At 42.4% G+C, this 27,730-nt stretch overlaps 1 protein-coding gene across 6 annotated transcripts in view; it reads left to right on the plus strand.

Moving 5' to 3' along the window:
- LOC111848779 (ERC protein 2-like) overlaps positions 1-27,730 on the plus strand; it is a 222,640-nt gene that overhangs the window by 176,743 nt on the left and 18,167 nt on the right. For 5 of the 6 annotated variants that reach the window (XR_011992010.1, XR_011992011.1, XR_011992008.1 and 2 more), the window contains one exon: positions 19,711-19,924. The exons of the other annotated variant lie outside the window; for it this stretch is intronic. The gene's annotated coding sequence lies outside the window, so the exon portion shown is untranslated. The remainder of the gene's footprint in view (positions 1-19,710; positions 19,925-27,730) is intronic. 6 annotated transcript variants of the gene reach the window in all.

The following is a 27,730-nucleotide window of genomic DNA, read 5'->3' on the forward strand; positions in this document are numbered from 1 at the left end:
GGTACTCAACCCCCAGCCTCCGGTCCTGCCCCTAAACCAGAGGATCCACGGCCAGCCGCTTACCTGGTACTCAACCCCCGTCCTCCGGTCCTGCCCCTAAACCAGAGGATCCACGGCCAGCCGCTTACCTGGTACTCAACCCCCGTCCTCCGGTCCTGCCCCTAAACCAGAGGATCCACGGCCAGCCGCTTACCTGGTACTCAACCCCCGGCCTCCGGTCCTGCCCCTAAACCAGAGGATCCACGGCCAGCCGCTTACCTGGTACTCAACCCCCGGCCTCCGGTCCTGCCCCTAAACCAGAGGATCCACGGCCAGCCGCTTACTTGGTACTCAACCCCCGGCCTCCGGTCCTGCCCCTAAACCAGAGGATCCACGGCCAGCCGCTTACCTGGTGCTCAACCCCCGGCCTCCGGTCCTGCCCCTAAACCAGCGGATCCACGGCCAGCTGCTTACCTGGTGCTCAACCCCCGGCCTCCGGTCCTGCCCCTAAACCAGAGGATCCACGGCCAGCCGCTTACTTGGTACTCAACCCCCGGCCTCCGGTCCTGCCCCTAAACCAGAGGATCCACGGCCAGCCGCTTACCTGGTGCTCAACCCCCGGCCTCCGGTCCTGCCCCTAAACCAGCGGATCCACGGCCAGCCGCTTACCTGGTGCTCAACCCCCGGCCTCCGGTCCTGCCCCTAAACCAGAGGATCCACGACCAGCCGCTTACCTGGTGCTCAACCCCCGGCCTCCGGTCCTGCCCCTAAACCAGAGGATCCACGGCCAGCCGCTTACCTGGTGCTCAACCCCCGGCCTCCGGTCCTGCCCCAGAACCAGAGGATCCACGGCCAGCCGCTTACCTGGTGCTCAACCCCCGGCCCCCGTCCTGCCCCTAAACCAGAGGATCCACGGCCAGCCGCTTACCTGGTGCTCAACCCCCAGCCTCCAGTCCTGCCCCTAAACCAGAGGATCCACGGCCAGCCGCTTACCTGGTGCTCAACCCCCGGCCCCCAGTCCTGCCCCTAAACCAGAGGATCCACGGCCAGCCGCTTACCTGGTGCTCAACCCCCGGCCTAAAGTCCTAAAGACTTTGCATGAAACTCAAAAGTGAAGAAGCTACAGCAGGTTGTGCAAAATCCGCTCTCCTGAGAGTGTTTAGGAGTGAAAAGCCGTAGAGGCACAGAAGCAATTAATATTGCACTTTTTAATTTTGCTTTGACTTGAATTTAACTTTAAAATACGGTGTACTGAGAGAGCTTGTAGCTTAAGGTTCAGAAAGCTGAGCTTTCTGATATGTTCTTCTTTATATGAAGGCATTTGCACTGCTAGGGTGGAATTCCAGACCTTGGCAGAATATTGTTGTTCTGTTTACCAGTCCTGTTAGGCTCATTTTTCCCCTGTCAATTTCCTTGGCTGCGTATCAGTGATGTAGCCTAGCACTTGGGTGAGGACCTGCCAAATGTTAAATAGAGAGTGTGTCCATGTGTGTGTGTACAGTATATGCCTCCACCGATTCCCATGAGAACTCACACAGATTAGGTCACACTGTATTACCACTATGCTAGCATGTGAAGGAATATAGCATGTATTTGTTTGTTTACGTAAATTCGCCGCATAACTTTTACGTATCGTTTGCCTTTGCTTTGCCTTTTACTATAGCTGTGCTACAGATTTTTGGTCTGATTCCCAATTGCATGATCTCATGTTTCTACTTCAGGCTGGTGTTGGTTGTAAGGGGCAAAAAAAACAATTAAATAAAAACCTAACAGGAACGTGTGTTTATTTCTATTAAGGAAATCTCAAAAACCAAAGAGTCCTTGGTAAGTATCAGGTTAAACATTTCAAAACAAAATCACTTGCACGCTAACAGCAGTTAGAGGAAAAGTGAGGATTGAAGACAAGGAACTAAACTGAACTGACATGGATATTTTACTTTGTTTTCAATACCCCTAGCTGCAGGGTCATTTGTACTGAGCTCCATTGTGGTGACCCCTAATCCACAGTTAGCTACGGACAGTTCATCTCACTAGTCTAGCCTCTTTGAAGCTTTCAGGAACTATCCTATCTGTCAATCAACCACTGCTTTGATGTGCACCCATGTTCTGACTGCCCTCTGGGGTCTAGGGGATCAGCGTAGGTGGAGGTGCACTAATTTTTATGGGTCACTTTTGCGTTTCCTGTTAAACGGGCCTGTTGGAATTGTTACACCTGTAGGTCCTTAGTGTCACAAGCGACAGAGCCGTCACAAAGCTAATAGGCAGTCCTGCTTCGTTAATCAGGCCCAGGCACTCCCAGAGTGCATTGCAGCAGCCCGACAAGTCCAAAAGACAGGGAGCCGTTAACTGTTTCTGCTTCTTTTTTATCACTCACCCCCCTGTATTCAGAACAAACCACTCAGGGATTGTAATTAGATTTGAAAATGTATTGTGCTGCAAGTATTCCCCAATATGCATGTGTATACACATATATATATATTTATAAAGGAGTTGCGGGATTCTGGAAAATGTCACTGGAAGGTGGGCCCCTTTCCCACTAGCGTTTCACCCCCCCGCCTGGTGCGGTTCCATGTGCTGCCGGAAACACAAGCCAGGGCCTTCGCCTGCTGCTCTGCAGGCTGCTTGTGGGTCGCTGTCCCCTTCACACAGCACCTTGGAGAAAAAATACTCACACTTGCCAGTCAAAAGCATGTTTGCAGACTTCCAAACTGATCTGCGTCAACACTGTCACTTCATGTAGAAGCCTTGTTTGCCAGTTGTGAAAAAAAATCAAAATGTACAAGACAATAGAAGAAAAACAGAAAGCTGTTGTTGTTGTATGAAAATGGATTCAGCGCGTGTCAGTCATATCCTGGACTCCAAAAACTATGCGACGAGCAAACAGCCTGACATGATTGTTTCACATTAAACAACTGAGATTTCATTGTTTGTGATTGTCGTCCACATGTGCAAAAACTTTAATCGTTTTTTTTTTACTGTCCGTAACACGCTGCATTCGAAATTGTCTAATTTAATAGCAGAGCTATTTACTGTGCATTGCACTTAATGAATATCTGTGTTTTTATCAATGAGGTCTTATATAGTACCTTTCTACTGCTGCATATCTTTCTTAAGAATCTCCTCATGTATTCCTCTGTATGTGATGTTTGATCAGGGCTGTTATGTAGCCTGTCCTGCATGTATAGCCTTTTGAGTACCTTGCTGTTGGTTTTACTGCAGGTGAAATAGATCTGCTTGTTACATTCGCTTGGTGTGTGTTTTTTCAAGTGACTTATATAACTTATACTTTTTTTTTTGCTATTTTACTATTTATTCATTTCTATAGCTGGATATTTTCATTGAAGTTCAGACTAAGGGCATTTTTCAAGAGCAGGGCCATCAAGAACTTGATCACAGGCATATCTCCTTGAAACACCTCTTAGACTTGTACTGCTTATCTATTCGTGTCATTCCTCCCATATCTGAAGAAGTTCATGAGGTGTCCTACACTGATTCACACTCTTCGCTCTTCATCGGACATCGCGGTATTGGCAGGGGTGTGTAAAATATCCCTCGATAAGCTTGGAATTCCACTGATCAGACTTACTGTAGCCATGTTCATATCAGGTAAATGATTATGTACTTTGGATGATATACTCCCAGTAACCAGATCCTAAGTTGCTCTTTGGAGTGAACCCTCTCGGTTACAGCCAGCCGAAACTAAGTTACGGTCTTGCGTTAGAGGTGAGAATTCCTCTGGCTCAGCAGTAAGGAGCGACCTGGTGCAGCTTTAGTGGGTCGGTCACCACGGCGTGCAACACACATGCTTTTTTGTTCTCCTACAAGTCCAGGGCTGCTTTCACATCAGAGGTGCGGTTGAGAAGCTCTCTGTTGTGTCTTTTATCTGTCCCTCTAAAAAAGCCACACTTTTAAGGCTACATTCAGCATGGGATTAGCTCGTCGGAGGAGCCGCTTCAGCTTACATGCCTGCTGCCAAATGGGGCTCTCTGCCTCTCCTCTGCTCAGCCTGTTCTGGACCCTGTGAAGGTTGTAATTTGAATTACTCCAAGCATGTTCTAGCTTTCCCTCCCCCGTCTCACACCTCCTCAAAGATTCAAGTCAATGTGGTTCTTTATACCCAGCGTGGACGGTTCCCATCAGGGAGGTCTGATCCAAACTAATGTGCTTCACAAATTGAGCACCAGGACCAGTACCTCGGGCTTTGAATAGGGGTTTACAGGGTTTGCTTTGAAAACCCTGAGTTTGTCTTCTGCCCTGGAATAGGAGATATCGTGCCAGAAATAAACCCTGACACAATGTGCATTTAAGACTTGAATACATGTTTTCTGATTGTTGTCAAAGGATGTCTGGTTTAGAAGATTCTCTGTTTAACAGATTATGGCTTTTCAAAAACCACAAGGCTACGGATCTAACTTTGAACAGTCACTATACTTCAGCTGAAAGCTTTCCTATGAGATGCCTTGCTATGGATTGGCGCCCCATCCTAGGTTGTTCTCTGCCTTGTGGTCATATACTCTGGACCCTTGTGACGCTGAAGAGGACAAGTGGTTACAGATAATGGATGGATGGATGAATGGATAATGTACATAGGATTTTGTGTTTCCAAAATAATTATCTGTAGAAAATGTACAGTATGAGCTATGGGCTCCAAATTTGTAAGATATACAAGCCCAGTGTTAAGCATTAACATCCATTCTTCTCTTGTGTGATTCCACAGTGTGAAAGAGTCACCAGTTTGTTTCACCATTGCTGTGGTGCGTGTAGTTTTATATCCAGCACTGAGATGAAGGTAATGTGCAGAGATCGGTGATGACATGTTCCTCAGACTTTCTCACAAGGGAGTTCCTCAGAGGTGAGCCCTGGAGAAACAAGGAATATCCCTGTGGAATTTCGGGCCAAATTTCACAATGCCCAGACGTGAGTAATTTGTGGGGTAATTTTTTTGACTGCTGGGGTTGAATGGTTGAAAGACTGATTATTATTTTGCAATAACATCTGAGAGGCTTACCTCATGTGCGGAATAGGGAACAGCTCTGTGCAGTAGGATCACCATATGGAGCAGTGGAGAGATACACTCACCTAAAGGATTATTAGGAACACCATACTAATACGGTGTTTGACCCCCTTTCGCCTTCAGAACTGCCTTAATTCTACGTGGCATTGATTCAACAAGGTGCTGAAAGCATTCTTTAGAAATGTTGGCCCATATTGATAGGATAGCATCTTGCAGTTGATGGAGATTTGTGGGATGCACATCCAGGGCACGAAGCTCCCGTTCCACCACATCCCAAAGATGCTCTATTGGGTTGAGATCTAGTGACTGTGGGGGCCATTTTAGTACAGTGAACTCATTGTCATGTTCAAGAAACCAAATTGAAATGATTCGATTTGTGACATGGTGCATTATCCTGCTGGAAGTAGCCATCAGAGGATGGGTACATGGTGGTCATAAAGGGATGGACATGGTCAGAAACAATGCTCAGGTAGGCCGTGGCATTTAAACGATGCCCAATTGGCACTAAGGGGCCTAAAGTGTGCCAAGAAAACATCCCCCACACCATTACACCACCACCACCAGCCTGCACAGTGGTAACAAGGCATGATGGATCCATGTTCTCATTCTGTTTACGCCAAATTCTGACTCTACCATTTGAATGTCTCAACAGAAATCGAGACTCATCAGACCAGGAAACATTTTTCCAGTCTTCAACTGTCCAATTTTGGTGAGCTCGTGCAAATTGTAGCCTCTTTTTCCTATTTGTAGTGGAGATGAGTGGTACCCGGTGGGGTCTTCTGCTGTTGTAGCCCATCCGCCTCAAGGTTGTGCATGTTGTGGCTTCACAAATGCTTTGCTGCATACCTTGGTTGTAACGACCTTGGTTATTTCAGTCAAAGTTGCTCTTCTATCAGCTTGAATCAGTCGGCCCATTCTCCTCTGACATCTATCATCAACAAGGCATTTTCGCCCACAGGACTGCCGCATACTGGATGTTTTTCCCTTTGCACACCATTCTTTGTAAACCCTAGAAATGGTTGTCCGTGAAAATTCAGTAACTGAGCAGATTGTGAAATACTCAGACCGGCCCGTCTGGCACCAACAACCATGCCACACTCAAAATTGCTTAAATCACCTTTCTTTCCCATTCTGACATTCAGTTTGGAGTTCAGGAGATTGTCTTGACCAGGACCACACCCCTAAATGCATTGAAGCAACTGCCATGTGATTGGTTGATTAGATAATTGCATTAATGAGAAATTGAACAGGTGTTCCTAATAATCCTTTAGGTGAGTGTAGATAAGACAGATGTTAAACAGGAGGCTTTCCAGGTTTGTTTCTGTTTGCTGGTCATGACAGTAAGACATAGCCTTCATATAAAAGGGTTTCTCTGTGGACTTCTTTCAATATCCCAGGCAAGTGTGTATGTGTGTATGTGTGTATGTGTGTATGTGTATGTGTATGTGTATGTGTGTGTGTGTGTGTGTGTGTGTGTGTTTGTGTTTGTGTTTGGGTAGGGGTTAAGGTTGTCATTGTTTGGGTTAGGGTTTTGCCTATAGAAATGAATGGAGAGTCCCCACAAAGATATAGATATTCAGGGGCGTTAGAAGTGGGGTGGTGGTGCTGTTCCCCCAATCAGCAGACCCCCCCATCCTGTCACTGTTACTCCTCCATTAAAATCACATTTCGCTCTGTGTGAAGCTTCAGTCTGACCGATGCCCTGTACAGCTTTCACTGTGTCCTCAGTGACGCCACATGAACAGATTTCTATTTAGGGCAGAACAATATTGGAAAAAAAAATTTTTTGCGACCGCTGTTCATAAAGGCACTTTTTGCTATTTTAACAAGTTTCTGTCATAATACAGGTGAAACAAGTAAGAGTGCGTTCCTTATCTTTCATTAACAATCTGCAATATGTTTCTGAGGCCAAATTCACTGCGCATGCAGAGTGTGAGAACCCAATTTATAAGATACTGTAAGCCAATCTAAGGAAGATTGTATTGATCAGATAAAATCATTTTATCATGTGAATCATTTTTTTAATTATTATTTGCAATTAGTTGTAAAACTGCACCTGAAAAAAATGTTTTATTTGAATATGTCTTATTTGAAATTATTAAATCTTTATTATTTTAAAATTTCTGTTAAATCTTTCTTACATCGCATCCTTTCACTATGTGACTTTTGCATGTGCACCTGTCATGATATACATCACACACCCCCATGTAAAACTCTTTCCGATGTCACTGTAGATACCTAATCAGTGTGCGTGTGCATGTGTATGTGTGCGTGTCTGTTTGTGTACATATATGGGCGTTCCTTTGTTGTTTCACTCTCTCTCAGCCTGGAATGGCTCTGTTAATCCTTCCTCTGACATGACTTTGTTTGACATTGGCAGAGCATTTCGGGAAACGTTGTGGTTTTTCTCCCCTGCTCATGTTTTTTAAATTCATATTACAGTGGCGCTGCTACGTAGGAATGTACGACGAATGACACGAGAAGTTCCTTGGCTGTTTGTCCCAGGGAGGCCACGAGGCCATTTCCGGATTTTACCGGTGGACCATTTCCCGTTGGCGTGCTCATTGACATTTTGGGCAGTAATCTGAGAGCGGCATCTGAACTGGAAAGATCTCCGTGTCACATTCTAATAAGCATTTATGTAGGTGGTTTAATTTTACAGTATAAGCGGACGCTGTACTGACAGCTTCTCATATGAGGGGGATTAGGGTTTTATAGTGGACATTTTTTTAATACTAATTCATTACCTTGGGAAAAGAAAGCTGGGTTTTAGATATATCAGAGGGAATGCCAAGCGGCTTGTTGAGATTACATCTTAAATCTGAAATTTGGCAAATATAACGTTACCACCCAGACCAACGGTATTTCTGCTTGAAAGTTCGAATAGATCCAAAACAAGAAAGGTTGTTGTTAATATGATGCACAACCTGATAATGGGATTTAACTCTTTCTCTTCTCATTTTGTATATGCTACTATAAATGGAGAAGGAGCACTTCCAGGGGACCCTCATGCATCCATGGAATATATATGTCCGGGGGCACCTGCACACCACTCCGCTGCTTATCCTAGTTCGTGCAGGTGCGGGGGGTCATGTTTTCCTAGATACAGGTCAGAGTAACAAACACATCTGGGCCACTCTGATCTCCCCTGGCTCTTTTTTTTCAGTTGTGTTGGTTTTGTACATCCAGTCCAGTGTCACCCACAACGTGGAGCAACATAGTCGGCATTAACTGGTCTTCCTCCAAAAGAATGGCGTGCAGTTCCTGTTGTTTCTTTCATTTAGAGTATTTGGGATAAAACATTGTAGAGGGCTTTTGAAGGCATTATCCTATTCAGGATGACCTATAGTGAAAAACGTATCAAAAGCAAAAATCTGTAGAGAAATCCGAGGTGTCATTAGCTGTCAGGAGCACGGCTTTTACAATAGTGTCTGTTTCAGATTGATTTAGTTAAGGAATAGCTGCATAAGCATTACAGTGTATAAAGGCTTATCTTCTCGGAAATGCTTGTCTTTCACATAGAGTATAGAATTACATCACTGCAAAGGTCTTCAACTTCCTTGTTGGCTCGAAGCGAATCTTTCCTTCCGTATAATTTGATTCTATTCATCTCAGCACCTGATTGTTTATCTAAGGCTTTTACCTTTTAGTACCAGACATTTTCATTTCAATAGCTGCTGAAGTTAACTGTATTGTTTTGCTTTTTTTTTGCCTTAAATACATCTTCTATCTCATTCAGGTGTCTTTGTACACTAGTTATTGTTTGGCCCTATGGCACAGATCACCCTTACAATCAAATAAAAAGTCCTTTAAAGAACTTTTCAGAGATGTCCCGTTGATGGAGGGGGGGGGGGGGGCTCGTGGATGTTCTTCTTCTGGGCCATAGGTCACCTGTTTCTAATAATTCACCATTTGCACCATAACTGCACAGACAGCAAGCTGTACACAAATTCCCCGAAACAAACACACAGTGACTATTAGGCCATACAGTTCTGTCGCAAGGTTATTCTGATCACAAGTGCCATCTCTGATCTCGCTCATGTCTGAAAGTATGTGAACTGCAACAAAACAAACATCCGTGTCCCTGAGATAAACAGTGCACGCATCGGTTTACCCAAAGAAGGACCTCTTTTTTTAATGGACAGGACTGTAGTTGTGTAACGTGTTTACATGGGATTATAACACTTTAATGAGACAATGGATTTAATGCACCATGCGAGCACCTGAAATCAATTTTACTCACCGCAGATCTTAAAGATCCCACGCAGTTACTTTTCACTCTAAGCGTGCCTGTTGTTGAGAGGACCACACGCTAGAGGTCTTCATGACGGATGGTGTGACCTTCGGGACTGGGAATGTGGGCAGTGCCGTAGCTGGACTCACTTGCTTCGTGTGCAGTTTGGATGTTTCTGTGGGCTTCTCTCCACAGTCCAAAATCACACAATTAGTGAAAATGATGTCTCACAGTATGTGCTTTTGTGTGTGAGTGTATGTCCTGCAGCTGACTGTCATCCCATCCAGGGAGCCCCCTGCCTTGTGCCCTGTGCTGCCTTGGATAGGCTCCAGACTCACTGCGACCCTGTACCCTGTACCCTGTAGCTGGATGGATGTTTCCATTGTCGTGTGGGCCTATTTAAGGATGCATAGCTGGATTCTTAGTTGCCATCCATTCAAGTATGCTAACAGGCACTGGGACTTTTATTCTGCTTTAATCTCAAGAGCAAGACCACACTTAAATTGGATTAGTGGTTTCGAGTTGGCATATATTGCATGACTTTTCTAACGAATTAATTGGTCCATCCTTCCTTAACAGCACTGAGCTGCTTGAAGATCACATAGTGGCAGGTCAGAGGATTTCTTCATTTATACTCTGATGTTCTGTTCTTAACTGTTACCTACACAGAACACTTTTGTAAGGCTGAAGTCAGAATAATAGTTTGATTATATTAATAGCAAGCATTATATGATTATATAGGGCACTGAATGTCCTATGAATGTGTAATAAATGCATTATAAAGGTGCAGTTAAAAATTTGGATAATAAAAAAGACCAAAAATTTTGTTGCTTTTGCTGGTTGGCTCTTTTTAAACAGTTCTGTATATGCATTATCACATTTTCAGAACTTTAATTTGGGGCAAAAATATTATTTTGAGGCATGGTTCTGTAATGTGTGTATGCTCCACAATGTAGAGAAAGACAGCGATTCTCAAATATCAGTACTGCTCAGATTAAATGACTGAACTGTGTATAATTTAAATACGTTATAATACCATAGCACCAGCGGGATCTGCATGCCCCGGCATGCCTTGTCGTCCTTTTTATTCGCCGCCGCGGTGATTCCTCGGTCTGCTCAGCAATTCAATGCAGTACAGTACTGTACATAACATATACCGGTAGCTTATTGTAGTTTTGCTGCTGCATCTCAGTGGCTCCTATTTGGCAGGTTGGCAGCTTCGATGACTCAGTGATATTTTTCACTGAGAGAAAATAACTTTCTTTCCCCGTTATGTTTTCTGTGCACACAGCATTAGTAAAACAAAGTTTAAAAATTTGATTTTTTTCTGTATGTTGTCATGTATAAAAAGACCCAAAATGAACACTGTACGCGGACTACTTAATTACTATAAGCAAATTATTTAAACAGCATTTGTACAGGAATGATTCTGTCCCAAGCTTTTTGATCCATATAAGCGGTTGATTGCTATAACCGTGATCACTGTAAGCGGGTTCTTCTATACCTGTGAAACATGCAGGGTCCTAACTAAACCATCCAGCCACTAAAACAGCCATAGGTTTTACACACAGACAGCAGAAAAAGTTATCCAGTCATGTGTCCTGCAGCTCAAAAACAATTGTTTCACAGCATTTCTGAGGAAAACATAAGGCTGTGAACAAGCCTTCAGTGTGTGGTTTGTTTGTTTTTTGTTCTTAATTGCAAGTTAGCTAAGCTGGTCTGTGCTCTCATCCCATAAAACAGAAAATGTAAGTAAAACACGTCATATGTGATGCTCATTTGCCTTGTAAAGCGTCTGGATTGTTGTTTTAAGTCTATTTTTTGCCCCGTACCTAAACATTCCACTAGCAATATTTGTCATAATCATATTTGACCTTCTAATTTTTCTTCTTAAGAAAATAGTTTTGTCTGTCATTTGGAAGTATGCCTGTAATGGTTTACAGAAATGGAACTACAGGTAATACATTCATTGTGTCACAAATATATATCTCCATTGCTTGTGTATAAAATAATTTATCCATCTATTATCTATTTAGTGTTGTAAAATAATGTTATGATATACAGTACTGCGCAAAAGCCTTAGACAAAGAAAATGATGATCTTCATGTTGGTCTAAAACTATGACATTATGCCTGTCAAAGTGTGTTAGCTTAGCCATTTCAAAACCCCAGTATTTCCAGCAACCATCTAATACACTCATGTATTTTTTGAGTTGACTTTTCAACCTTAATTATTTTATTTAGTTGTGAATCTTAACACACTCTTGGAATAGCTGGGGTGCCCATGAGGAGAGGTTTAGGAACCACAGCGGTGTTCATCTAGCCAACAAGATTCACCTAACTTTTTGGAGAATAGGAGAAATTCCTATTAGTTCATATCATGTTATTCTTAATTTGCATATGTTCTGATGTTAATTTGTGTTTGTGTTCAGAGCAAATATACACTTTGTACCCAGATAAATAGCTTTAAACATTTACTTTGACCTTCTAAGACTTTTGCACAGTACTACATATTCACCTGTGAGTCTTTAAGTATGGATTTCTTTGTGGTTCACACCATGTCTGACAGGGGGCTGTGTGAATTACCTTTAAAGTTAGTATTTGTTCTTTGTGCAAGACAGAAATGGCTTGGTGAGCTGCTGTTCCAAGAGTGAGTTGTGTGTTTGATGTGCATTTCACTTTATGTCCTGTGAAAATCCATTGTGCCAAATTGCATGAACAATCTAAAGAGGAAAATATATGCAAGATCAGGCAGACTCTGCTGGAATGCAGACAGCAGGCACACCCTGAAACAGAGGCATTCACATGGAGTAGCCTTCCAGTGCATAACACAGAAAAGAGCAACATGCACACAAAACATGCCATGCAACCCCGTGAAAATCATGACATGCAGCATTTAACTATCTGGCTATCAAAGGTTGCTAATGTACCTTCGTAAGCAGTCAAAAGAAAGGCTTCCCTTGCATGCTAACAGTGAGTAATGATGTTGACAAAGAGCCTTGGGGGTGAGTCTGTCTACCTCTCCCCGACAGACGTGTTCCTGATCCCAGGTTACACTTGCGGCCTACAGTACGTCTTGCCATTTCAACCATTTTAAAAGAACAACTTGCTGGTGGTGACTGTCTGAATAGTCAGAGAAGGAGTTGGAAATTATGAAAAAGATTCTTAGAAATGTCTTCTTTTTATATGAAATCACATTAATTTTCTATGTTTCAAAGTTATGGGTGATGTGAAAGTCTGGGGGTGGCGTGGGGGGGGATTTAAGTCATATGAATTGATGGCCATCAGTCAACTCTGCCAGTCCGTGTTTCATATTTCTGGTTTTCTGTGGATCCTCTGAGCAAAACCGGAGCTACAGAGTTTGCGGATGGACACCTGTGGAATATGAACTTCTGAAAAAATGAGGAGAGACGGGGAGCGACCACTCCGACGCTGTCGCGCCTCCTCGCGCCTCCTCGCGTGCCGGCAGGTCCTTGTGGAGCAGGCATGGTCGGATCTTTGTCCCTGTTCCTCTCCTTCACCCCACTGTGGTTCGGATACCTGATGACCCAGTTTAGATGGTACCCATCATTGAAAAAAATACATCCTGAAGAATTTCCACTGGCAGAGACGCAAACAAAGGACTGCTAGCAATAATCCAGTCTGCGATGCTTTTCCTCTGCAAAAGCATGCCGCAGATCAGCGGTAACGCTATACACTGGCAAAGTACGAAGCTCCCAAAGGACTCTTCAGGCACGTTTATAGAGTGAAGAATCAGGCGCACCAATGCACAAAGAATTCTTTCAGCTGCTCCCTAAACACAGTAACGCAAGTTATCAGCTGGGATTGGCAAAAGGCATTACCCTCCCTCCCCTCGTGTCATTAAAGGATCGAGCGTAATTCCATTTACCAGTCGGCTCCATACCGAGTCTTAAGTAAGTGGCGCACTGCCCGGGGAATGCCGTGTGACGGCTTCATGTGCCGCCTTCTTGGAGGGTGAGAGCGTCATGATGATAGAGGAGCGACTCTTTGTAAATCCAGCTGCTGGGCAAGATGAGGCATCCTGCAGCATCGCAGGCAGAAGGCCACTCGTTAGCGTGGTAGGGGGGCGGCCATGGGGCCCGGCCACGCAGGAGATGGGCTGATCTTTATCATGCCGATGGAGACCTGCAGCACTTAGCAGTATTGAGTTGCATGACTGCGATGAGGGGTGCAGCCTAGGCTCTGAAACATGCAAAGAAATAGACTCTTGATCTGTCCCTTTCACTGGCTTTCTTTCTTTCCTTCCTTCCTTCCTTCCTTCCTTCCTTCTCTTTTTCCTATCGAGTGAGTCCGCAAACACACATATTACTGTATGCGAGGTTTGAAGCCTCAGCATGTGGTGTCTTTGTGCACTTTCTGCACATTCCGAATATCCAGGCGTGAGGTAACAACTCCATATTGTGACACGTCACGTGTGAGTAAGCATCCACTGACCGGATCCCAGAGTCCTTCCTGTGATTATAATGAAAGCCGTTAGCTGCCGTTCTAAGTTTTGCTCATAAGACCTTCCAGTTATACCATATGCATACTTGTATTTGCCAAGAAATGATCTAATTGTACTGTCCTGAATCAGAAGTAAAATAACCATCCCCCTCATTTTAAGGTGCTTGAGCAGTTAGGAATATATGACAAAACTATTTGCCTTTAAGTAATTCCTTTTCCACTCTAGACCTTAAATGGAACCAGGTGGTTAAGGCTTTTGTTTCTGTTTATGTGTGTGGATATTACGATGCATCCCCACAGTACCATTATTTAGAAAAATCCTCAAAAACAAAAAAAATATATTGACAACAGTTGAAAGATACTTTGCAGATGTTTCTGTGTAACATAAATAAAAAAAATGTTAATGGTTTTGGGGTTGGATGTTTGTTTTTACAGTCCAAATAACCTGCCTTTGAACATACTGACACATCTTTCGTTTCCATATAAGATTTCAAAAATAGGAAGTAGCGGATTATTTCCTGTGTGGCTTTTGTTTGCCATAAAAGCCCCCATCTGGGCTGCAAGAGGCAGGTGTCAGCATAAGTCGTCACAGGAGTGTCCCGCACGCATCCTCCTGTCAAAAGCCTTCTTGTCACATTGTGAGCTAGAGAGCTTTGTTTGTTTTTTTCCTCGAGCAAAAATTGCTTTCGTCTCCCTCTTCTCCTTGTTCTTAAGCAGGTGAGGGATGTAGCAGCGCCCTGCCAGATAGCATCTTCTCTGGCGCAGCGGTCTCGTCTCCGGGCAAGAACTGACAGAAACGATCCAGGATTCATCCCTAGATTAACTATAATTTAACACTCCTGACAGACAGGACAACAGAGAGAGACAATTACGTTGGTATATCAAAGGTAGGATGTAATCCGCGTTTACGCACGTGTGAACGTGCAGAGCCAATCTTGGCTACAGTGTCCAGAAAGAGAGAGAGAGCAAGAGCAAGCCCTTCCTCAGACGGAGGGCCGCTGAGTGAGGGGGATATGTCAGTTTCACTTTTCTTAAGTAGTGAATTCCAAACATGAGATCCTCGATATGCACAGGCACGCCGGCTCTCTGGCTCTCAGCCAGCGCCGAGCTCGTAATAAACAGGCCTAATAAATGGATGGCTTTATTTTGCAAGTTGCAAATATTCTGCTGGATAAAATCTTAGCTCGCTATTTCCTCAGCGCATGGCTGGAACTTCACTGGACATTCTTAATTCTCCTTCCCGGGATAATACGATTTAAGTTGCGCTCTCAATGTGAATTGTGCTTTTTTTTCTATGCATAACCTCTTTCCTAAACATCTCTTTTTCTGATGAAAAAGCTTAGCGATCTTTGTAATAACTGCATTTTTCTGGGAGCCCATTATATGTTTGGAAAATCAGCCTTTTGTAAAATCCTATTAAGAAGTTATTTGATGCCACGGGGCTTAAAATATTTTATGTTGACAGAATATCCAAACCCGGTGATCAATGGGAAAGACTCATAACAAATACAGTGACTTGCAACAAGGATAATCTGTTTGACACCCTTCATTTTTGGCATCGAAGAGAATGCCAGGCATACATACTGTATAATGCTGTGTGTCTTATGTAAGATGGCTAACTGTAATCTAATAACTCAGGGCAATGATGCCACTTCAAAGTGCAGTTGCCATTTTTACTGGCACTGAAGAGTGTACATTACCAGCAGGACCCTGAAAGCCGTTCCAGGTTAGGGAATTGTGAATAATGAAGTTCAGGGCACAGTTTCAAAGGAACCCACGACTGAACCTGTGTAGGGGCCGGGCGTTTTTGAACTGCAGTTGAGAAGTTTATCCAAGGTTGACTTTATCGTTTGGCTTGCCTTGTAATCTGGCAACCAGCATGCTGCGTGTACCCCTATGCTATCATGACAGACGCAAAAACAAATGGGATCAGTCTGTTTCTGTGAAGTCTGGCATCTTGTAAAGTCATCTGTGTCTCCAAATATCCAGGCTTCAGTGGAAAGCATTGTTTCATCGTTAAATGCGAAATATAAATTCTCTTTATAGATTTCTAGATTCTTTTAATTTACACGCACTAGTATAAATGTTCAGCTTGCATTCGGTGCATATTTGGGAGAATTACTGAAATTTAATTTGTTGTACGTACGAATGAATTACCACTAGAAAAATGGATGTTGCAAGAATAAACAAAGCTATTTTTGAAAGGTATGCGACACAAGATCCTTGTTGCTAATGTTGACAATATAAACATTAATTTACTGAATGATTGATGTGCGTTGGAAGCTCATACTGACTAGCTTGATGCGAGTGGCAAAAATTAAATGTGACTCGTGTTAAATTGGAAGAATGATAAAATTGCCCAGCTGACGATGAAATAGCAAGAGCCAGAGTACTCCTGGGATGAAGTGGAACCCAAGGCCCAATTTTTAAATATTATTGGCATTTATACAAGTCAGATTACATTGGCTGATATCTCCTTCTTGTCTTGACAATGAAATATGGTGCCTTCTTTTTCATAATTGCCTTTCTCTGGATTGGTTGTCATTTGGTGTGCATTTCCTTCGGCACTTAAAGTACAGATGTGACGGACAGACGCCGTGTACCTTTGCAGTACCATCTGTAAGTAATCCAAAGAAATTAGGCACTTAAATGTTGATCACGTGCAGTGCGCCTTAACTGAGAAACACGTGAGAGTAGCCCTGACAATGTGCAGATGGCTCACTACTCTGCTTTCAGCAAAGATGTAACACATAAAATGTAAAAAAAAAAAAAAAAAAGTTAAGTTTGATTTGAAACATGCCCAGAATTTTCTAGAACCTGGTGAACCACAAACTCGCAGGGGGTATTGGTTTGTTCACTGTTTCTTATAGTTTGTTCTTTTGTAATAAACAATTATACCTGCCCTGCCCCCACCCACATGCCCTCCCAAGCAGGCGGGGCTCTCATTGCCTTCACTTCAGGATTCTGAAAGTCCTGAAACTAATTTGCCATCCTTTTACACAGGCTTTTTGTTCAAGGACTTCCTTTTACAAAGTAATGTGGTACTGATTAAGCACATCCTATAAGACCATTGAGGATCACATACAAAGGAAATAAGATTGAGACGCAAATTAATTTCCATCCTCATGTCAGATATCTGATATTGACAACTGAGTCTTAAAAAGAGGAAAGTATTTCACTTTTCCTTTGTCTATCACTCACATTTACACCTCAGCGTTAAGTTAAATCTTATAAAACAGTTACCAAATATGAAACACACCATGGACGTACCAGAACGTGCATTGTTTTTTTCCGTTGCCATCTCCATTGTGACAGACCGTGACAAAAGGTTTTGGTCATGCTCCATACCAGGAAGTACCAGGGCTGGAGACCGCCATCAACCTGATGGTGGCTGATAGCTTATATAGAAACGTTCTTCTGAGTGCTCTGTTTAAATGTAGCCTCTTTGGAATAGTGTTTAGCAAATATTTTGAAAGTTAAACAATAGGCTTAAATGAGTCTCAAGTCCGATAATTTATCATGGATACTTTGTAGACGTTTGTGCAGCCGACATTTGTGTGCAGACAAAACTTTTTAATGTCTGCAGTCTACAAGTCATTATTATTGTTCAGTCTTATTTAATAGCTGGCAATAATATTTGTCATGTTCATCACAGGAAACACACTAGTTATTTTACATTAAATTTCATTAACACTTAGAAATCTATCACATTTCCTTGTATTACATTCATTGCTGCTGTTTTTATCTGAATAATAATTGCATCACCAAAGCTAATCGATTTAACGTTACAATATCCTTGTTACTATGGTAATAACTAGTCAATACCCAAGTTGAAGTTTCTGATTGCAACAGAAAAAAAAAACATATAAATCCTGCCTGGTCCGACCTCGTCTGGTCTTGTTTGGTTTTATGCTAAAAAACTGTGTGAGGTCTCTTTGTCAGTGTCCCTCCAAACGGATTATGTGATTCATATTCTGAAGTCTTTTCAGACTTCAGGCAACACCCAGGTACTTATTCTATTATAATGATATAGCTGTATCTACACTAAAGTAAATTGTAAGTAGAGTTGTGACAATTGTTGGTCTAGTGAGTCATGTGTTTGACGTGGTATTGACTTGCATATTTTATTTTTCTTGTTTGGCATCTTTGTTTTTATCATAATGTATCAGAATTGAATAAGGGTCTTTTTCACATAGTCCCACATGCGCTTTTGTCATGGGTGGTTTTCAAAGGAAAACTGAATAGTGCTGGGTGTAAAGAACCAAATAAAGCACATCAAACTGACTATTCGCTTGTTTAATTTCATTATTTATGTTCACTTTCCCAGGGGTATATTGGCTGTTTGCTTTTAGTGACCTTTCATTCAAAAATCACGGAAAGTGTTTATTTTGTGTTCATTCTTTGCCCACTTTTTTCAATGTGCTCTTTGGGCCTGGAGTGGTACCATATCACTGCTTGTAAATACAGAAAATTAGGGGTGACCTTCAGAGGGGTGGAGAGCCAGAAGAGGTGATTTTCACTTTAAGAAATCAATTTGAGGCTCATTGTTGTCCTCTCATTTTCTAGGGTCACCTCTTGGTATAATTGACATGGGTCCCCATATATCGTTGACATTCTTACAGCCCAAATTACTTAATTGGTGTTAATTACATAATGACACTGCTGAAATGTGAAAGGCCAGGGGTTACTATGACATTTGAAAGTCATGGCAGGGCACTTTATTTTGGTCAGGAGAATTCTTTCCAGTGTTTCTCCAAGTTGCTGTAATAAGCCCTCTGCACATTCCTCAAGCAGTCTCCCCTTGACCTTGGGCGCTCTGTGATTATGGTGGCTAACAGACTGCTGCTCTGTTGGGGTGAGCCATAGGAAAGCCATTGTGGGCAGTCTGATTACTTTTATACAGAAGGATCTCATTTTATTCACTTAACGCGCATTAGTGATAGCTATAGCCCCCTAGACAGGAGGAAGGGTGGAAAAAGGCATTTCACCCGATGCCATTCTTATTGGTACAAAGATGTATTATAATGGAAAACGAATTAGTCCATTATGAGTAAACATTAGTAAACAACTTATTTATACTGGCATTATCCACAATGGGCAATTATAATTTTGGTTTCAACCTATTACATACTGTACTAAGTGCTTATCAGGTACACTTGGATAAGGTGTGTGTGTGTGTGTGTGTGTGTGTGTGTGTGTGTGTGTGTGTGTGTGTGTGTGTGTGTGTGTGTGTGTGTGTGTGTATGTATGTGCGTGTGTGTTTAATCATAAGCATACAGCAGTTGTAGAGGTAAGCAGGATCCTTGGTTTTCTGTGATTTTACTGGAGCTCTTGTGCATATATTAGTTAGTGAAGAGGTGGGGAACGTGTTCCATGTTGGGTGCAGGATTTTTGGATGGCCTCCCAATCAGCCAATAACAGTGGGTTCCTAGGACTGGAGCTGAGAACCACTGTTTTATTATTGGCTGATGAGAGGTCATGCCAAAAACCCGCACCCACACCGGCTCTCCATGGAACAGGTCTCCCTCCTTCATGTTACTGCGTACCTGAGTGTTCCGCCCTGCCCTGCCTACTGTTGGCTCTCCTCAAACTGCTCACGTTGTACCTGGTTCTACTGGTATTTGATCCTCTGGCTTCTATCAGTCAGGACTGGTTATGCCACAGTGTGCAAGTTTTTTTTTTTTTTTTACATAGTTTATTTATCTCTTGGGCTGGGAGGCCGAGACTCCCAAATTCTTGTTTGACAAAACTTTTCATTGGCATAAGGTCTGGCAGCCCAGCCAAAGTCATCCAGATCACCTCTGCTGCCCCTCACAAATCCTCTTAATAAAGCATCTTTTTTACAGTTCCACCGGTATCCAGTGAAACCTCCCTCCTCTTTCATTTGCCACTGTCCCTGTGTCAGTCTAACTTGTCCACTGCACAGCCTGTTTCCAGCAGTGCAGAAGCTCTCTGAGGTCACTTCGGCTCTCCATGTGTACAGTGTGTGACCTTTGACCCCCTGTGCCTCCCTCCCACAGATGATGCAGTCACAGTTGGAGCAAACAGCCATGGCACAATGCTGAAACTCTACATTTATCACTTGACCAGACTTTGCTTAGAGCGGGATCCACGGTCCCTAAAGGATCTCCATCTTGACCACGTGCTGAGGAAGAGGAAGGAAGAAAGAGAAAGAGGAGGCGAAGAAGGATGAATGCTAGAGGGAGGACTTGTTGAGGAGATGCAGACGCGCAGGTACAGATAGTGTACAGAGTCATTTAGGCAGAGAAGCACAGACCTCACATTTCAGGAGGATGTATATGTAGTAATTCATCTTTTTTTCCAACCCTGTTCATCCTACACATTTTCAAGATTCTTCAAATATTCTTTCTCTCCCTCTAGTCAATCTCTCTCTCTCTCTCTCTCTCTCTCTCTCTCTCTCTCTCTCTCTCTCTCTGTTCAATGCCTGTTTTCAGTCTATTTACATAGCAAAAGAGTAGCCACCTGCTTTTTCCGGAATACTATTGCAAAGCTCCATTTATCATAACAAGGGAGGTATTTAAGGTAAGTATGTTCTTGAAAGGATTTGACCCTTAAGAACACTACAGTATGTTCATGAATGAGAAATGATAGATATTGTCAAAATTCAGGGATCTGTGGTGTTTGTTGTTTAAGACATGACTTTATTTGTATTTAAGATTCTCTTATTTTTCTGAAGTGTAACTGGTGATGAAAAATAATGTTGCAGCACTTGGAATTCATAGCATGTTGTGTCTCTGTTCAAATGAAAGACGCGGTATAAAAACGGCTGATGCATTGTTTGGGTAGTAAGTGAACGCCGAGGAACAGGGGAACAGTTGTGATGACTATTCCCATGTTGGAGCTCTGCATTTTTCAGGGCTTTGGCAAGGTGATATTTTGTCAGAAGCAAGCGTGCGGTTTACTTGAAACCGTTAAAGGGCTTGTCATAGACGTTTAAAGTCGAGTCACGTGGAGACCGGTGTTCTGTAGCAGCCGCTTATGAAACATAAGCCTTCGGGAACAGCTGAATAAATTCAAGCACAGTTTGCTCATTCAGCGCTCTGTGTCACAATCTGATAATACTGCAGAGAAAGCTACGCCGGCCTCCATCCCCTATGTTTTCATTACACTGCCAGGAATCTATACACAGAACCACATGCTATTTAGGCGAATCCTGAAGAGCTCGCTAGGCCCTCAGCACGGGGCTATTGAGGATAAGCAGGCATAGCACCTCGATGGTGGCCCCCGCTAGCAGGTTGTGGTCTCCGATGCCGCTACGTGGTGCCATAGCGCCTTTCCAGTGCCGAGCTCTTAACTCAGCCTTGTGATAGTCCTGAGTGCCCCTAGTTGGCTGAAATGCAGAGCAGGCCCGAGTGTCCATGTGTGGCTGCAGACTGGACCCGGGACCAGCAGCCCAGCAGCTGTAGGCCACTTGACCAGGGCTCTTTAAAGAAAATCTGTAAGTGCGAGTAATAAAAAGGCGATATTGTTTATGTAAGAGCTTCCCTAGGGCCTTGTCTGCTTCCCCTATGTAGGACAGTTTGTATGTGTGTGCGTTTCAACACGGTAGACACTGCACTTATATCTGAGAAGCTGGGCCAAATGGAAACATCTCCGGATTTGTTGAAACCAGGGGTCAAGTTGTCTCAGAAGGAATTTGTGTACACGTGTGTTTTTGGTGGCTATCTGATTTTATTATAGAGCACTGGAACGGGCCCATGTGACCTAAGCCAGGTGAAGTAATCTATTGACAATGTGACTAATGTACTGTTAGCTTCAGAACAAAGCCATAGTAAAAACAAAGACATGTTTCAAAGTACCATCTTATAGAAAACAGGAAAATGAATTCAACCAATATACAGACTTTTTAAAGTAAATCATTCAAATATTTTAGGTATTAACTAAATGCTTTAACACATGGTATTTAAACTATAAGCATTTCAGCTGCCCTCTCTCACCAGTGTCTAAAATATAATGCTTTCAATAAATCTCCTACTATAATAGCTGTTTTGAAATAGCTGTATCTGTTATCTTGGATCCTGGACCAACTTTCAACTCAGGTTTTTCTTTTTTTAAAAAAACTTCTCATGGTTGAGAAATGCTTCATGAGTAAGACTGGAAAAAAGGTTACATAAGAAGATATTTATTTATTTATTCCTGTTTCGGTTTTGTTTATTGCACTTGCCGTCTTTGATGTTGCATGTACTGGATTCTTTCGGTGTGAAAGAGTTGAGGAAATGGACGCGATTAAAGAGCAGTAGGGATCAGGTCTGTTATTAGTGCTCCCTTTACATTAGCCCTCTCACTCAGCCAGGTGACTGGCAGGCAGGGACAACTGGCCCCAGCTATTATCTGATGCCATCGCTTCAAGGGGCTTCCTTTCTGAAATGAGCGGGTTTGAAATAACATGATGTGCAGTCTTGTGGGAGAGTCAAAAGCAGTGTTTCCCAATCCGGCCTTCAGGAGCCACATCCGGTCCAGGTTTTCGCTCCCTCTGAACTTCCTGCCAGACGGTCCACATTTTTGCTTCCTCCCCACTCCTGGTAGGAAAAACATGGACTCTCTATGAGTCCCAAAGGAGCATATTGGGAAACAGTGGTGTAAAGATTGAAATCCAAGGCCTGACAAGAGAAAAGCAGTTCCTGCGTGCGACTCATGGTAAGGTTAGTTATCGTATATTTATAACTCGTTTCACTTGATCGATTTGAAATGGAATTTGTTACGTACATGTACCAGCAATCATTATTTGTTTCAAGGAATATAACCATTGTACTACAGTCGTTTTTATGTCATCCCATGTCTGTGAGGAATTCATTGTTTTACTGCAGTGAAATAAGTTCATCTATTGTCCTGTACTCAAAACAGAACAATCCCCCTTTTACTTGCATAGTGCTTGACATCATTCTGTTTATAAACACTTAATCAGTTATATCAGTAATATGTTTTTCCCACCGTGCCATGCCCACTCCACATCCTTTTCCACGTTATTCATAAAAAAAAAAAACATGAAGTACAGTGTCAGGACAGCATGGGAGCCTCTTTCCATTGTGACACGGGAGGACAACAGATTACAGCTTTACACAGCGGCCATTTCCCGCAGTGGCCCTTCCAGAGAGGCGCCATCTCTGGTCAGGGCAGGAATTGTTTTCCAATTAAAAAATAATAATTTTCTGACTGATTCCTTGTTGACATTTTTGTTGACTTCCTAATGTGTTTCTGGATAAAATACATTTGCCCCAGTTTATGTATTAATGTAATAATATGTGCAGTTTAGGAACCACAAACCTAAATTAGGTAGTGTTTATAAACTACCCTGATGTTGGTCTTCCAACTGAGGAAAAACAACAGAGGATTAATTTAATTTACATTTATGCAGCTTGCTGCTTCTTGGAGTATACAAGTTAGTCAGATTGTGTACGTGTCTATGTGTGCATGTATGTGCGTGTTTTCCATAATACAAAGTCTATATGACAGTCAGTATATATGGGCGTTCATTTAAAGCAAAGCATGTAAAAGCAAGCAGACTGTTTTAATTAAAAGCATGAACTTGCCCCTTTTTAAAGAAGGGTCATTCAAAGACAGTATGATGTTAACTTTATCTGGTCTTCAAAACATTGTTCAACACGCTGGGCTGTTTCAGAAACAGGTGTGTGGGAGGAGAAAATTATTAATTGTCTTAAGGAAAGGAATGTTTTTTATCTGTAAAGAAGTTTCAAAAGGGCCTTTGTAACTAGATCCAAGATAACAGTTAGAGGTTTTTGTCCTGTTGTGGTCACGTAGAGCGACTAGGGTGACACATTAATGTTGTTTTTTTATTCTACAAAGGAGTGTGGATGTTCCAAGGTTTGGTTTCCATCAGTAGAACATGATGGTTTGGTCACTAAAGGACGTTAATAACTGTAATGGTTAAAAACATCAGTGATTTCCATGCAAAATATTTACGTTTTGATCCTGAAATTTTACAATAAACATCAGCATGACCTTTGAAAAGCTGGATTCATCTCAGAAGCCAGTATGATACTCGGTGTAATTTCCCTTGAAACTCAAACTGCGCAAAATGTCGCACTTGACTTGTTTCCTGCACGATGGGGCAGTAGCAGCATTCATTTAATGAACTAACCAGTCAGTCTTTAAATCTAAACCACTATGAAACATCAACATTTTTTCCTGCTTGGCATTAACCGAAATGGACTGAGATCCCTTGTGTAATTGGTGTGTATTTTTCATAGTTCCTCTCCTATTTCCTGTGTTAATATGACACCTGCACAGCTGTCTCGCTGCCCTGGTTGCTAGTCTTTGGTGCTTCTTCTTTCCTAATTGCCTTCTTTTAAATCTGAAAACCTCATCTCAGTTTATAACTGAATGAGTTCCAGACAATGTACTGGTTATAAAAATTGCCAAAATAATGTTTATACAATGTGCTCCTGGAGCTAAATTGTTCTATACTGTTTTACAGATAATAAAAACAAATCAGTCTGGTACATCTCTGCCCCTAGTATAAGAAGCTTGCGGGGGACTGTCTGTATCGCAAGTCACTCTTAATCCCTCTGCGATGTATGTATGCTAATTAGCATCACTGAGGAATTATCTTATCCGTTGCTCACTGTGGACACTGTATGTACCTCAGTGTGGCTATACTGAGTGCATGAGAAGGCATCAGAATATACGGGTTGAGCCTGTTGTTTTGTCCAGTGCAGCCAAAGCATTTCATGGCCACATAAAGAACTCTGAGAGCTGTGTCGAGAGCAGATAATAATACTCCATCTTGATTTATGGCTTCCCAAGATTTTAGTGTGTTTATACAAGAAGGAGGCTGAGTTTTGTTTTTCAGGGCACCCTCACATTCACATATATAGTGAAGAACAAAGGGGTCCATCCATCCATCCACCCATCCATCTGTCTTTCAACTGCTTATTCTGGACAGGGTCATAGAAGGCCCTGAGGCACCAAACAAGAGTCATCCTGGATGAGAATACCAGTCCAACTGTTTTCATCAGTTACAGTATTCTTATTTAATGTCACCCTGGCTTACCAGGAAAACCATTTAAATTGTAAACTTGAATTGATACAGTATTAAATGGATAAATGAAGTATTCCTACTTGGTATAAAGTAGCCAGGAGTGAATGTACTCTGAAGGACCTTTGGTATGGCTGGCTGACACAGTACAGACACCTTTTGCTCTCTCAGTGATGATATTACAGAACGTTGACAGATACTTTTGTCATGGCTTGCAAAGTGCAAAATGGGCACTACAGGCTGGGCGCTGCTGGGGTCTCTCACTGCCGAAAAAATATGCTTCCGTCCTAATGAGCATGGAAAGGCCTTGTTGGCTCCTTCTGATGGGGTGATAGTAGCTCATAGAAGTGCAGTCATTCGCTCTCCAACCCTCCGTCTGCCTCGCCTTGCCTTTAATCGCCCTGTTCTTACAAAATGAATGTGGCCGGTGCTGTCAACCCTTGGGACATACTGTTTTCCCAGCACCTATCTGATTCCCTCCGACTGAGGGCGGTCAGCTCAGCAGGGGGGGTGCAGGTGCTGGACCGCAGCTGCCACAGGGCTGCCCAGAGCAGCCTGATGCTTATTTTGTAGCTTCTCTGCTTCGGGGGTTTTCCTGCCTCGCCTCTAGTACAGAATAATCCTTCAAACCTGTGGTATCATCCTCTGAGCTCTGCTCGCGGTCCTACTGGTGCAGGGTTAGGTTTAGGGTTAGGTTTAGCCTATGGAGGAATGACCAGACACTTGAAACTGGATTTAAGTGTCATATTGGTTTTTATTGAATTGTAACTTTATATGTTGTGTCTTTAGGCTGGGCCTGGTTGGTGGAAGCTGCAGAGGTGGTTGGGGTGGGTGGTGGTGGTGGGGGATGGGTGGAGTTGATTCTCTCAGCTAAAACATCAGATAGAGCTGTCACTTAGAAAGAAGACATATTGTTCAATCTGGATCCAATGAAAAACAGACTCTGAGTGATTGGCAGATAGCTGAAACAAGGAATGGCTTTTTTCAAAAGCCTCTGAAATGCCGAGTGTAGAGTTTTTCGCATGATGGTTGAGGCAGGTGTAGAATGATGTGATAACCTTCTTTTAATTAAGCTTGATTGCTGGCATAATGAATGCTGGGTTAACAACATACAATACAGCATTGTTTTATAATAAATCTAGTTATGTGGTGTATTTTGTAGTTTGGCTTTTATTAAAAGAATAGAGAGAAAAGTCAGCGTGTTTATTATAGAAATTCTGCCTGACCACAAAACTCCTATCTTGTCTCTAGAAGAATCATCCAAATTGCAGCACCCGGATAAAGTAACTGGCCACGTAATTAGAACACATCACTGGTCACCAGCAAACAAAAGGAGAAAATTGTTGCACCTTGACTTTTAGTTTTTATGGCGCTAAAGCAAGGACTCACTTGGAGATACTTCATATTACCGAAGCCCCCACCAAGGAAATGGAGATAATGGTGAGCTGTAGGTCGCTAAAAAGTCTCATCTGTGTGGATTAAGGTAAAATGGTCTCATGCATAGGTCCAGTTTTTTTTTCTGCGAAATCAAATGAAAATATTGTCTTTTTTATTTGTACAAATTGCTTTCACGAATATGTTCCCGCTTTCAGTTGGCTTGCCAATGCTTTAAAACAGCCATTCAGGAGATATCTGCTGCCTGAGCATGTCATAGCAGGGTGCCTTCTGGACTCGAAGCAGCAGCTTTCAGTTACATGCCTGTAGACTTAACCACTGCCCGCCTCCTTCCTTTTATAGACATGGTACCTTGACTTTTCAGCCAAAGTGACATGGATGAGTGGTACTTTGTGTTTGTTTTACTTGGGTAACTCGCTGCACTCTTTGGCTTCCATTCTGTTCCACATGCATCACCTTTGTCCCGTTTCTGGTATTATTTTTTTGTTAGAAATCTTAAAATATGAGTTTCTCTTACAAGCTGCCGCGTTATTTCGCCGACGGGAAGAAAGTTTAAAAAATTGACTGCTACCAAGGGCTTCACAAGCCCAATTAATTAAATTACACCAGTGAGAAAAATGCCTTAAAAGACTCGTTTTAATTATTATCATACACTCAATCTCCCTGTTCTATATTCTTGTTAGCTTAGAATTCATTTGAGGAATGGTAGTCTTGCAATAGTTATATAAATGTTTTTTTTCCACAAACAAATTTGCCTATGTACACATGACATGTTTATGTTGAGTAAAAGTGTGTTTTCAAATCAGTCTACATATTTAAGTGTTGTCCTTTAATAAAATAAATGTTTATCTGAGTAGCTCATATAGTGGACACGGTGTATATGTAAACAGCACAATCGACAGCATGGTTTCATTAACAAAAATGGAATGACGTCAACATACATTTGCATGCCAGTACGCAAAGTTGTAGCGTTGCGTTAGATATCATGTGACACCGCTTAATGTTTTAAAATGGGATTTTTTGCAGTCTTGTCTTCACTGCATCTGAAACCATAACTGTGGCACCACTGCTCCAGTACATTTGCAGTGGGATTATTCCTGAAGCCATCAACCTGTAGTAGGATGTATAGCAGCATACCAAACCCCAACACGCAAACTGCCTTCTGCCCCCAGCGCACAGTATTAACATCTCTTTCCTAAATGGGTTACTGCTGCTCAGTGGGAGAGAGAGAGCGTTTCCTGTCATTGATTTAATTTGGAGTTTTTAGGGGGGGTTTAAGGTCTTCATATGGGTCATCTTAATTTCCATATGTTATTGAGAATGGCACATTGCCTGCTGCAGAAAGTCCTCTCCTAGAAATAGCCTCTGTCTAATCTCAGAGTAAATAAAGAGCTCTGTAGTGATTTATTGATTTCCGATAAGGTTGCACAGCAAGCGTTGTATATGCAAAATAAGTATTTTCATTTAATTTCATTTATGATTATTTAGCATCATTTTAATCTGCATAGCCAGCAGACTCTTTAGAGCTAAAATAAGTCTCTCTTAGTCTGAATGCAGATGTCTGTCAGGGTTGTAAGAGAAAGGAAATGGGGTTCTAGTAGGTCATGCTTTATTGTATCTGTCAGGGG

Source organism: Paramormyrops kingsleyae, chromosome 6 (assembly GCF_048594095.1).
Source record: "Paramormyrops kingsleyae isolate MSU_618 chromosome 6, PKINGS_0.4, whole genome shotgun sequence".
Lineage (NCBI taxonomy): Eukaryota > Metazoa > Chordata > Actinopteri > Osteoglossiformes > Mormyridae > Paramormyrops > Paramormyrops kingsleyae.